The following is a 12,679-nucleotide window of genomic DNA, read 5'->3' as shown; positions in this document are numbered from 1 at the left end:
AGACTTTTGTGTTAGGCTAAAGGTTAGAACTGAGTCACCACTCTGTTCCTGTTCTCAGAGTCACACAACTAAGTTTCTGGAATTTAGTTTGTGCTCAGTATTCAGTCAGGGCACTGTATTCCCTCACGGCTGTTCCTTTCCACCCTGAATCAATGACCCAGAACTGAGTAATGACAGAGGTGCCAGATGGCATCTGTTCCTGCTCTGAGCACTAGCTCTGGGATCCCCTAGGATCTTCTGCACTGATGATCTTAGTTCCCTTTCTGCCTCTGGGCACTTGAATGCTCCTAGTCTGCTACAGCTTATATACTGGGCTAGAGGTGAAAACAGAGTCACCACTCTGCTCCTTTGCTCAGAACCACACAGGTTCTGGTATTTGTGTTGTGCTCAGCTAGGGCCCTATGCTCCATCAGGGTTGCTCATATTCACCCTGGATCACTGACCTAGAACTGGGCAATAGGTAATAGTGCAGCTGGATTGCCCCATTCCTGCTTCCAGTGTTAGTTCAGGGATTGCTAGGGTCTCTTTCTGTCACAGTGCTTTCTACCATGGTGCTCTATCCATTCCTTTTCCATTCCTGGGCACTGGAATGTTTATAGTTCCACCCATGCTGCCACTACCACCATGCCTTGCTTCTGGCCAGTCTTCACCCCAATGTCGGCAGACATTTCTGACTGTCTTAAGTTGTTCTGTGTTGCAAAAATAACTCACTGTTACTTTTTCTTGGTTTTCCTGATCAAAATTTGGTCTGGCACATTTTCTAGGTTGTTATAAAGGAGGTATATTGGAAGAGCTAGGCAAAAATGCTAACTCTCACTTCACCATCTTGACTCTATCCCTACTTTATAGCATCTTCTAAATGGGATTACAAAAAATACGTATTTCTTAGCACTACATGAAACTTTTACAACAATTGACAATCTATTAGGGCACAGAGATATTACAAATTTTGAAAGACAAAAAATAGTAAATACGTCATTTACAGACAATAATATAATAAAAATAGTCATTGATTCAGGGACCATAAACAAAAGACACAAATGAAGGCTTAATGATGAAATCCTAAATAACAAGTGGACCAAGGAACAAATCATAAAAACAATTAATAGTTATATAAAAAAAAAAGATGTTAATGATGAAACAATATATCAAAATTTCTGGGATTTGCCTAGAGCAGTTCTCATGGGGAAAAAAATCATATCCCTACAAACATATATTAACAAAATAGAAAAAGAGAGATTTAATGAACTAATATATATTTCAAAAATTAGAAAGCCAACAAATAAAAAACCCAAATAAGTACAAAATAAATTATGTTAAAAATTTGAAAAGAGATAAATTAGAAACAAACAAACAAACAAAAACCCTAGAGAAACAGTAAATAAAACTAAACCTGGTTCTTTGAAAATACAAACAAAATTGACAAACCTTTAGCTAATCTGATTAAAAAGAAGGCAGAAAATCAAGTCAATATAATAGCAGATAAACAAGATGAAATCACAACAAAGCCAGAGGAAATGTTTTAAATAATCAAACATATTATGCATAGATATATGCTCAAAAAAAACCTGAGAATACAAAAAAATAGAGGAACACTTTCAAAAATATAAAATACCCATACTATCAGAAGACCAGATAGAAATACTAAAATAGTCCAACCTCAGAAAAGAAAATACATCAAGCTGTAAAGGAACTATCAAAGAAAAAAACTCCTGGTCTTTTTGGATTCATAGGAGAATTCTGTCAAATTTTTAAAGAATAATTAGTAATCATACTTCATAAATTATTCTCAAAAATCGAGAAAGAAAGCACCCTGCCTGAATCCTTTTATGGGACAAATATGGTCCTGGTGTTCATCCTTCATACTCAAAGAGGACCAATGACATCACAATGTTGGGGTCAATGTACAATGTGTCCAACTGCGGCTGATCAGTCCAATATGAACTTGGAAGACTTTAGCACAGGTTGGGCAGAAAGAGTCCATTTGAGCATTTGGGATGGAGATGTCTTTAGATTTGTGCATCTCACATTTTCTTTGCGCTACTGTGATTCTGCTTTGCTTATAGAACACAGGGCCTTCTTTGATGTAGGCACGCCATGCTGGGCAGTCCAGTGCCAACATTTCCCCATGTCTCATACTCGACACAAAAGTTCTTTGGAGAGACCTTGAGAGAGACTTTGTATGACCTCATCTGACCTCCATTTGAGTTCTTGCCTTATGCAAGTTCTTTGTAAAATAGTCTCTTCTTGAGGGATAGGGAAGCAGGTGCTGTAGAGTGCTTAGAGCTTGGTGAGACATGGAAGACACCAAGGTCATCCACTGCATCCTGGGCCATCACCAGTCATCCTAACTTTTACCTTGCCACTGGACTTCAATGACTGGAAGAAAGAATGAAGCCGGTAACTCTGCCTCACTTAAATCCAACTCACAAGCAAGTCATCACCCTGTGATGTCATTGGTCCTCTTTGAAAACAAAGGTCAAACAAGAACATATATAAAAATATATATCTCCCTACATACACATATACACATACATGTACGTGTGTGTGTGTGTATATATATATATATATGTGACCAATAACTATTCTGCAAAAGATAAGTGGTCAGAGCATATGAACATTTCTCAAAAGAAGAATGGTGAAGCATTACCATCACATGAAAGAATGCTTCAAATATTTAATAATAAGAGAAATGCAAACCAAATCAGCCCTGAGGTTTCATCTTACACCCTGAAAATTGGCAAAGATACCAAAAAATGGCAATAATCAATGTTGAAAGGGATGTGGAATGATAAGCAGACTAATATGTTGCTGGTGAAACTGTGAAAAAGTACAACCATTTTGGAAAACAATTTGGAATAATGCAAATAAAGTAACTAAAATGTCCATACCCTTTAAACTAGAGACTCTGTTACTGGGCTTATACCCCAAGGAAGCTATTGATAAGAAGAAAGTTCTCATATACTCCAAAATATTTGTAACAGCACCCTTTGTGATAGCAATGAATTAGAAACAAAGTAGATGCCTATCAGCTGGGAAATGGCTAAACAAATTCTGGTACATTCACGTAATGGAATATCACTGTGCTGTTAAGAGATGATGTATGGGATGAATATAGAGAAACATAGAAAAATTTATAAGAATTGATGGAGAGTGAAGTCAGCACAGCCAAGAAAACAATATATACAATAACTACAATAATGTAAATGGAAAGAACAACCACACATACATAAATCTAAAGTGAATGTAATAAAATTATAAATGTAACCCTAGTTCTAGTTCCAAAGCTTATTGGTACGAGAATTTCCTTATTGGTAGAGATCAATGCCCTGTGTCTATGTGAGGGACAAGGTGGTAAAAGTGAAAAAGAGAAGTGCTCTTCAGTTCTTTTCAAACTTCAAGTTGTTTCAGACTCTGTAGTCACTTTGGGTTTTCAGCCATTTCAGGTGCTTCTGGCTTTCAGCTTCAAGAGAGGAGATGGATGAAGCCAATCTCACTTCAGGGGATGATATAAGAGGAGCTGGCAGTCTCCATCATGTCCCTATCCCCAGCTGGCTATACTGAGAATTTGGGGAATTTCCTCTTGGGTGTGATCTGGAACTTTCCCTCTTGGCTGAACTGAGTTACCTTGCTCCAAATGAGAGCTCCTTCCCTTTCTATTGTCTGACATATTCTCCTATGCATACCTTCTCTTATTTATGTTTTGCCATGATTTGGATAAATGAGCTTCTCTGTATGTTCATTGTGGACCTGGTTTGGGGAGGGGAGTCAAACCTCAGACATAAAGCCTGGGGTCCTGTTTCCCACCCAATAATGAACAGTTATCAGAAGTTAGCTTGAACCTGAAAACCACATCCCCTAAACTAATAATGTGTATGGAAACAGATAGATATAATTCTATCCTCAGATGGTAAGGAGTCCTCTTGCTGGCACCAGAGGCAGGGATCTGTTGCATTGCCCATACTTGGATCTAGGTCCTGGTCCTGGGTCTTAGTCCCAGGGCAAGGAGGAGCACTAGTGCACTAGAGTTTGTGGCCCCAGGGAAGCTCAGATCCTGGTCACAGTTCCGGTGCAAAAAAAAGTATTTGTGCTCCCTGACAGACCAGAGCACAGGCCAGAAGAGTAGTAAACACACCTATTCCTAGATCATATCCCCTTGAAAGAAATGAGAGCTTACAGGTCTCCAGAATTACCTCTAAAAACAGCTGTACCAAAAAACTGAAGATTGAGACAGTGCCACCTCCATTCCAAAAGCAAAGCCCAACTTTAGCATAAAGTTAAAAATCAAGAAATAGGCCCAAAATGAACAAACAGCAGAAGAAGATCCTGAATATACATAGAAAGTTACCACAGGGAAGACAAAACACAAACTCGGAAGAAGACAAAAAAGTCAAAACTGTTACATCCAGAGCCTTAAAGAAAATTATGAATTGGTCTCAGGCCATGGAAGAACTCAAATGGATTTTAAAAATCAAGTAAGAGAGGAGGAGCAAAAATTGGGAAGAGAAATGCAAGTGATGCAAGAAAATCATGAAAAAAGAGTAAACAGCTTGGTAAAGGAGGCCCAAAAATACTGAATAAAAATAACACCTTAAAAAACAAAATAGGCCAAATGGTAGAAGAGGCACAAAAATCAAAGGAAGAGAAAAATGTCTTGAAAAGCAGAATTGACCAAATGGAAAAAGATGTACAAAAATTCACTGAAGAGAAGAATTCCTTAAAAAAGCAAGATCAGCCAAATGGAAAAAGAGGTTTAAAAAAAAAACTCACTGAAGAAAAGAACTCCTTAAAAAGTAGAACTGGTCAAATGGAAAAGGAGGTAAAAAAGCTCACCAAAGAAAATAATTCCTTAAAAAATATATTTGGGCAAGTGAAAGCTAATAACCTAATGAGACAATAAAACAAAAACAAAAGAATGAAAAAAATAGAAGAAAATGTAAACTATCTCATGGGAAAAACAACTGACCTGGAAAATAGATCCAGGAGAGATAATTTAAGAATTATTGGGGGCAGCTGGGTAGCATAGTAGATAGAGCTCTGGCCTTGGAGTCAGGAGGACCTGAATTCAAACCTGGCCTCAGACACTTGACACTTACTAGCTGTGTGACCCTGGGCAAGTCACTTAATCCTAACTACCTCACCAAAAATAAACAAACAAAAATGATATTGGGGGCAGCTAGGAGACGCAGTGGATAGAGCATCGGCCCTGGAGTCAGGAGGACCTGAATTCAAATCAAGCCTCAGACATATAACACTCACTAGCTGTATGACTCTGGGGAAGTCACTTAACCCCAATTACCTCACCAAAAATATTAAAAAACAAAAAATGAATGCCATGATCAAAAAAAGAGTCTAGATATCATTTCTCAAGAAATTGTCAAAGAAAATTGCCCTGATGTTCTAGAACCAAAAGGTAAAATAGAAATTGAAAAAATCCACTGGTCACTTCCTGAAAGAGATCTCAAACTGAAAACTCCAAGGAATATTACAGCCAAATTCCAAGGATCCCAGGTCAAGGAAAAAATATTGGAAGTAGTCAAAAAGAAACAATTCAAATATCATGGAGCCACAGCCAAGTTTCTACACTAAAGGATCAGAGGGCTTGGAATATTTTGGAGAGCAAAAGAGCTGAGATTACAACCAAGAATCACCTACCCAGCAAAACTGAGTATAATCCTTCAGGAGAAAAAAATAAATATTCTGTGAAATAGAGGACTTTCAAGCATTCCTGATGACAAGACCAGAACTGAATAGAAAATTTGACTTTCAAATACAAGACTCAAGAGAAGCATAAAAAGGTAAACAGGAAAGAGAAATCATAAGGGATTCAATAAGGTTAAACTGTTTATATTCCTGCATGGGAATATGATACTTGATTCCTAAAAACATTTTCATTATTAGAGCAGTTAGAAGGAGTATACGTGGTTAGAGAGCATGGGTATGAGTTGAATGTCATGGGATAATTATCAAAAAAAAGGGGGGATGAAAAAGAGGAATGCACTGGGAAAAAGGGAAAGGGAGAGGGGATGTGGGAAAATTAAGACACTAATGCACTGTTGGTGGAATGGTGTACTTATTTGAACATTCTGTAGAGCAATTTAGAACTATGCCCAAAGATCTATAAAACCATGCATACCTTTTGACCAAACAATACCACTACTAGGCCTGTATCCCAAAGAGATGAAAAACAAAAAGGAATAGGACCTATATGTACAAAAATATTTATAGCAGCTCTTTTAGTGGTGGCAAAGAATTGGAAATTGAGGGGATATCCACCAATTGGGAAATAGCTGAACAAGTTGTGGTATGTGGTTGTGATGGAATACTATTGTGCTATAAGAAATGATGAACAGGATGCTTTCAGAAAAACCTGGAAAGACTTATATGAACTGAGGCAAAGTGAAGTGAGCAGAATCAAGAGAATATTGTATACAGTAGCAGCAATATTGTATGATGATCAACTGAGAATAACAGCTATTCTCAGCAATACAATGACCTAAGACAATTCTGAAGGACTTATGATGAAAAATACTGTTCATCTCCAAAGAAAGAACTGGAGTCTGAATGCCAATGAAAGCATACTCTTTCTTTATTTTTCTTAGGTTTTTTTTTGCTTGTTTTCTTTCCCAACCTGACTAACATGGAAATATTCTGCATGATTACACATGTATAACCTATATCACAAATGGTTTGCCTTCTCAATGAGGGGGGAGGAGAGGGAGGGAGGAAGAGAATTCGAAAATCAAAAATGCTTCAAAACATTTATTAAGGGGCATCTAGGTGGTGCAGCGGATAGAGCTCTGACCTTGGAGTCAGGTGGACCTGAGTTCAAATCCAACCTCAGACACTTGACATTTACTAGTTGTGTGACCCAGGGCAAGTCACTTAACTCCAATTGTCTCACCAAAAACAAAACAAAAAAAAGCAAAAAAACAAAAATCTACTTTTATGTATATATATATATATATATATATATATATATATAAATTGTTTTTACAAATAATTGGGGGAAAATATTTTTTAAAAAATTTTAAAACAGTATGATCTTTAGCACGTATGATTGGAAAAGGAGATAAGCTTGTCATAGAGTAAGAATGAGGGATAACAAGATTGTAAACCTGAACGTAGCACCGGTATCCACAAATTATTAAAATCTCTAAAGGAAGGCCTCCTGCATGTGAGGGAGATTACAAAATCTCTGAGTGAAAAGAGACCTCAGATGCCATCTAGTCCAATGAGATCTGAACAAAATTCCCTTCTACAATATATGCAAAAAATGGTCATCGAGCCTCTTCTTGAAGATCTCCAGTAAGGGGAAACCTACCACCTTCCAGAGGGGTCCATTTCACTTCTGGAAAACTCTTATCATGGGGCAGCTAGGTGGCGCAGTGGACAGAGCACAGGCCCTGAAGTCAGGAGGACCTGAGTTCAAATCCGGCCTCAGACCAAACACTCGACGTGTACTAGCTGTGTGACCCTGGGCAAGTCGCTTAACCCCAGTGGCATAAATAAATAAAAAAATATAAAACAGAATAAAAAAGAACTAGTAAGTCCTAAACAGAGTACTTCTCTTGATCTGCTAAGATTTCATTTATTGACTGCTACATCATTATTGACTCATTGAGTTTGCAGTCCACTAAAAGCCCTAGACAGCTTTCTATTGGATGTTGTCTAGCTATTCTTCAATCATCCTCCAATGCCATGATTTAATCTTTTTGGTGAAGTGTGTCAATCAATGTCCATTAAAGGGAAGGGTATACTTCCCAATCCTTCAAGTGTGAAAGAATGTTATATATATTTAAGCTGTCTTCAAGGCCAGAGACAAGGATTTATCCTTTAAAGTTGTCAACTTGACCATCCTCCTCTTGGTCATATTCTCTCCTAGGCTATAAATTCCATGAACGAGGGACTATGTCTTACCTAAACTTTTTTATCTCCCCCAGGCTATAGTAACATAATACACACAATAGGCACTTGATAAAAATTTGTTGGATGATTAATTAATTAAACGAAAGGGAAAAACTTAGTGAACCTTATTCTGATATATAAGCATAAATTATCATTACAATTAACTTTTTAAAAGGCAGCATATAATGATATAGGAACGATAAGACAAAATACCATGGCACTTTAAGGGAAAAATCTTGTCTGCTTAGATGATCATGGAAAGTTTCAGACTGAAAGCAAGTACAATGAAAATAAGATTTGACAAGGACCTTGAGTGGTAGATTGAACCACTGCAGCAGCTGCAGCATCCGCAACAAAGCATTTATTTCTTCAATTCTTACAATGTGCCAGCCACTGTGATTAGAACTGGAGATACAAAGAAAGGTAAAAATAGTCCTTGCCCTCACACAGTTCATATTTCAACTGAAGAGACAACATATAAACAACTATATACAAACAAAATATGTAGAGTAAAACTTGGATGTTATTGTCCATCCTTCTTTCTCAAAGAGGACCAATGACATTACAAGGGTGATGTCTTGACTTGCACATGAACTGGATATGAGTGAGGCGGAGCTGTGCAAAGTCATCAGCCTTACTCTTAAAGTCCAGTGGCAAGACAGAGTCAAGGCGACTGCAATGGCCCAGGATGCAGCGGGTGACCTTGGCCTTTCTAAATTAATATCTTTCCCAAGTCTCAGCTGGTCTGAAGCAATGTCCATTCAATGACTAAGGGCTGGGTAAGAGTTGAGATAAAAGATGGCCCAATTTACCATCATGAAGATATCATTCTGGGAGGGAAAGACTCTCAGAGTTTCAGGCCAGAACAGAAAACAATTGATACTTACATTTGTTCTAAGCCATCAAAACTAAACAATGAACTACAAAGGCTTGGATTGGGGCTATTATTGCCCATTCAATGAAAGTCAGAATGATCTGGGTTTAAAGGCAAGTCAACAGAAGCTTTACTTATTTGATAATTTTGTTGTTTTATTCCTAACAATGCATTTTTATTTGTCATATGCATACTGTATATAAATGTAGAACCAGGTTAAAAATAAAGTTGCCTACTTATTCTTAGTAGCAAGAAACAATTTTACATATTGGCTAAAATACAATGAATAATTCTCTCAAAATTAATGTCACTACTTAATACTTATTGATTGATAATCTGAATATTTATGATTTGAGCACATGGAGAAGTATAATTAAGTTGGTACTGTATTCATAACAAAAATTAAATTATCAAAAAATAAAGGTGTTAGCCACCTTCACCAGGCAGATTTTTAAAGGAGATATGTTTTACATAAAAAAAATTTGAGAATTAAAAAAAAAATTGTGTAACCTATTCAGAAAAGGTAAATGAACAAAGCTTTATTTATATACAAATAGGGGTATTCTTATCTTTAAAGATATATGGTCACTGTTAAGCTAATTTGAGGAGAAAATGATGACCTTTTCAGTAATTCATGGTATCTTAAGCTTTGGGCTGCTGTAATGAATAAACGGCTAGTCTTAAGAGTCCAGCTTGTAAGACAAAAACTCATTCGGTGACCCTGGAAAAGTCATTTAAGCTCTCAATGCCTGAGGCAGCTCTCTAAAACCATAAAATTATGGAAAGTATCTAACTGCATTGGTAGAGGAAGTTTGGAAATTAAATATACTGTATAACATTTAATGCTAGTGCTGATGATAGATAAATTGGATATAATATCAGAGAGAAGGTACTTGCAGTGATGGGGGAGGTCCAAGAAGGGCCTCTTACAGAAGGTGGGATCTGAGAGGAATAGTGAAGGAAGGCAGACATTGTAGTGGGCCTGGAGTCAGGAAGACTCACCTTCCTGAGTTCAAATTTGGCCTCAGACACATGCTAGCTGTGTGACCCTGGGCAAATCATTTAACCCTGTTTGCTCCAGTTTCCTCATCTGTAAAATGAGCTGGAGAAGGCAATGGCAAATCACTCCAGTACCTTTGCCAAGAAAACCCCAAATGGGGTCACAGAAAGTCGGACACAACTGAAAATGGGGTCATGAAGAGTCGGACACAACTGAAAAAGCACCGAACAACAATTTGAAGACAGAGAAGTCAACAAGAAAGAAGTATTTATTAAGTAAGCTCCTATTATGTGTCTCATGCAAAGGTGAAAAGGAAGAACATTTCAAACATGGAGTCAGCAGGTAAAAAGGCTGGGATCAAGAGGTGGAGGATCTTGTACAAGGAACTGCAAGTAGGCCAATATAGGAGAACAGCTTGCGTGGAGGGGAATAAAACATAAACACACTGGAAAAGTAGGAAGGGGCCAGATTGTGAAGGGCTTTTAAAAGCAAAACAGAGGATTTTACATTTGATCCTGGAACTAAGAGGGAATGACTGGAGTTCACTGAGTATAAGGGTAACATGGTCAGACCACTTTTAGTGATGGGTTGAAGTGCAGAGAAATCAGAATCAGGGAGAACAATTCAGGAGGTTACTGTAATAGTTCAGGTAAAGAGGGTCTGAATTAGGGTGGTGGTTGTGTGAGTGCTGAATACTGAGAGGGGAGATTTGCAACAGATGTGGAGATAGGTCATGATTTGGAAAATGTTTGGTTATATAAGGTGAATAAGAGTAAGAGGCTGAGGATGATATGATACCTGCCTTTCTAATATGGGTGACTAAGAGGGTTGTGGTACTCATGATAGCAAGAGGAAAGTTCACAAGAGGATAGGGTTTGGTAGGAAGAATGAGTTCAGTTTTCTAGATGTTGAGTTTGAGCTGTCTACTGGTATCCAGTTCAAATCGGTGATAGGAGCTTGAAGGTAGAGACAGGTTAGGGTTTTACAAACAGATCTGAGAATCACCTGCATAGAGATAACAATGGAATCAGTGAGAGTTGATTAGAGTCCCAGTGATATAGTAGAAGAGGTCCCCTTCAGGGACGCCAGCAGGTTGTGGGCATGACATAGATAAAGATCCAGCAAAGGAGCCTGAGAAAGAGCAATCAGATTGGTAAGAGAACTTGTGAAGAGCAGTATTACAAAAATCTAGAGACAGAGTATGCAGGAGAAGGGTATGACTATGTCAAAGGCTGCAGAAAGGTCAAAAAGGATTGAGAAAAGGCCATTAGATATTAGCAATTAAGAGATCATTAGTAACCTTGGAGAGAGGAGTTTTCAGTTGAATGAGTACTGAAGCCAGTTTACAGACGGTTTAGAAGGGAAGTGATGTTGTTTCCCACATGCCACATTCCATCTTCTGCTTCTGAGCCATGCATAGGCTGTCTCTGGGACTGGCCCTGCCTACAACCCTCCCCACAATCTGGAGTGTTCTCTCTTCTCACCTCCACATCTTGGAATCTCTAGCTTCATTCAAAATGTTCCTCCAAAGCTACCTTATACAAAATGGGACTTTGCTGATTCCCTGAGTTATTATGCTCCTGACCCCTGTAAACTACTTTGCATTTACTTACTAGGTATATGTCTTGTATCCCCTCCATTATGATATCCTCTAGGGCAGACTTTCATTTCAGAATGTATCTCTCATGTGGTCTATGCCTGGCACATAGAAAAACTTAATGTTTGTGGATTTGAATTGAAAGAATGAGTTCCCTGAATGTTTTCTTTTAAGTCTATTACATACTAAAAGTTCAAGTGCATTTAATAGCTGACACTATAAGGCAGGATATTTTTCACTGGACACAGTAAGAATATTTGTAAGATGATCAACTGTGAATGACTTAGCTATTCTCAGCATTACAGTTGATCTAAGACAATTCCAAAGGACTCATGATGAAAAATGCTATCCACTGCTAGGGAAAAAACTCATGGAATCTAAGGGAAGATTGAAGTATACCTTTAAAACTTATTTTTCTTTTTTGGGGGGGAGAGGCTAGGTTTTTCCCTCATAAAATGACTAATATGGAAATATGTTCTGCATGACTGCACATGTATAACCTATATCAAATTGCTTGCCTTATCAATGAGGGGGGAGAAGAAGGAGGGTGGGAGAGAATTTGGAACCCAATTTTTTTTAAATGTTAAAAATGGTTTTTACATGTAATTGGAAAAAATAAAAGATTAATTTAAAAAAATTAAAAGTTGGATGTTTTTAATTAAACTGATTCAGAAATCCTCAATAACCAGGAGACACCAGATATGAAAAAAAATTTTATTTTAAATCAAAATATCAAGCAGATACTGGCAAAAACAATATACAAAACAAAACTCAAAATGTCAACCCTTCCTCCCAAATCATCTCTGAGCAGGCACTGATAGGAAACAAATATTCCCTTAGGAAAAGCAACTTTCAATTCCAGCTCTTCTGGAAAATGGAAGCCAAATAAAACCAGTCTGTCTATATTTACAGTTTTCATTTTATGGCAAACCTGTCTCTTGTACATGGTTCCAAAATATTCTTACTTCTAGTTTTAGGGTTAAAAGTCCTGACCTATGTAACGAGAGCAGTATCCTTTGAGGGTCAGGTGAGGCAAAACAATGCTAACTGGGACTTGTGTCCTAAAAAGACAGTAATGTTTAGTACATGTGCTATACTGTTAATTTACATAAATTAAAGAATAGAAAGAGCAGGAGGTTTTTTTTTTTGGTGGGGGAGAGGGGCCCTGTTGTGTGCTGCTGTATATGAAAATGTTAACTACAGAAGCAACAACTAGCTTACAGATGAGTGTAAGTAGGGTATGATTTCTTTAAGTATGCATCGGTATCTTCCAGAAGTCACACTTTTCCTAGTCCAGGCC

The sequence above is a fragment of the Vombatus ursinus genome, unplaced genomic scaffold (assembly GCF_900497805.2).
Source record: "Vombatus ursinus unplaced genomic scaffold, bare-nosed wombat genome assembly UNPS02000580.1, whole genome shotgun sequence".
In the NCBI taxonomy this organism is placed as follows: domain Eukaryota; kingdom Metazoa; phylum Chordata; class Mammalia; order Diprotodontia; family Vombatidae; genus Vombatus; species Vombatus ursinus.
The sequence above is the reverse complement of the archived record's forward strand: the minus strand, read 5'-3'. Positions refer to the sequence as shown.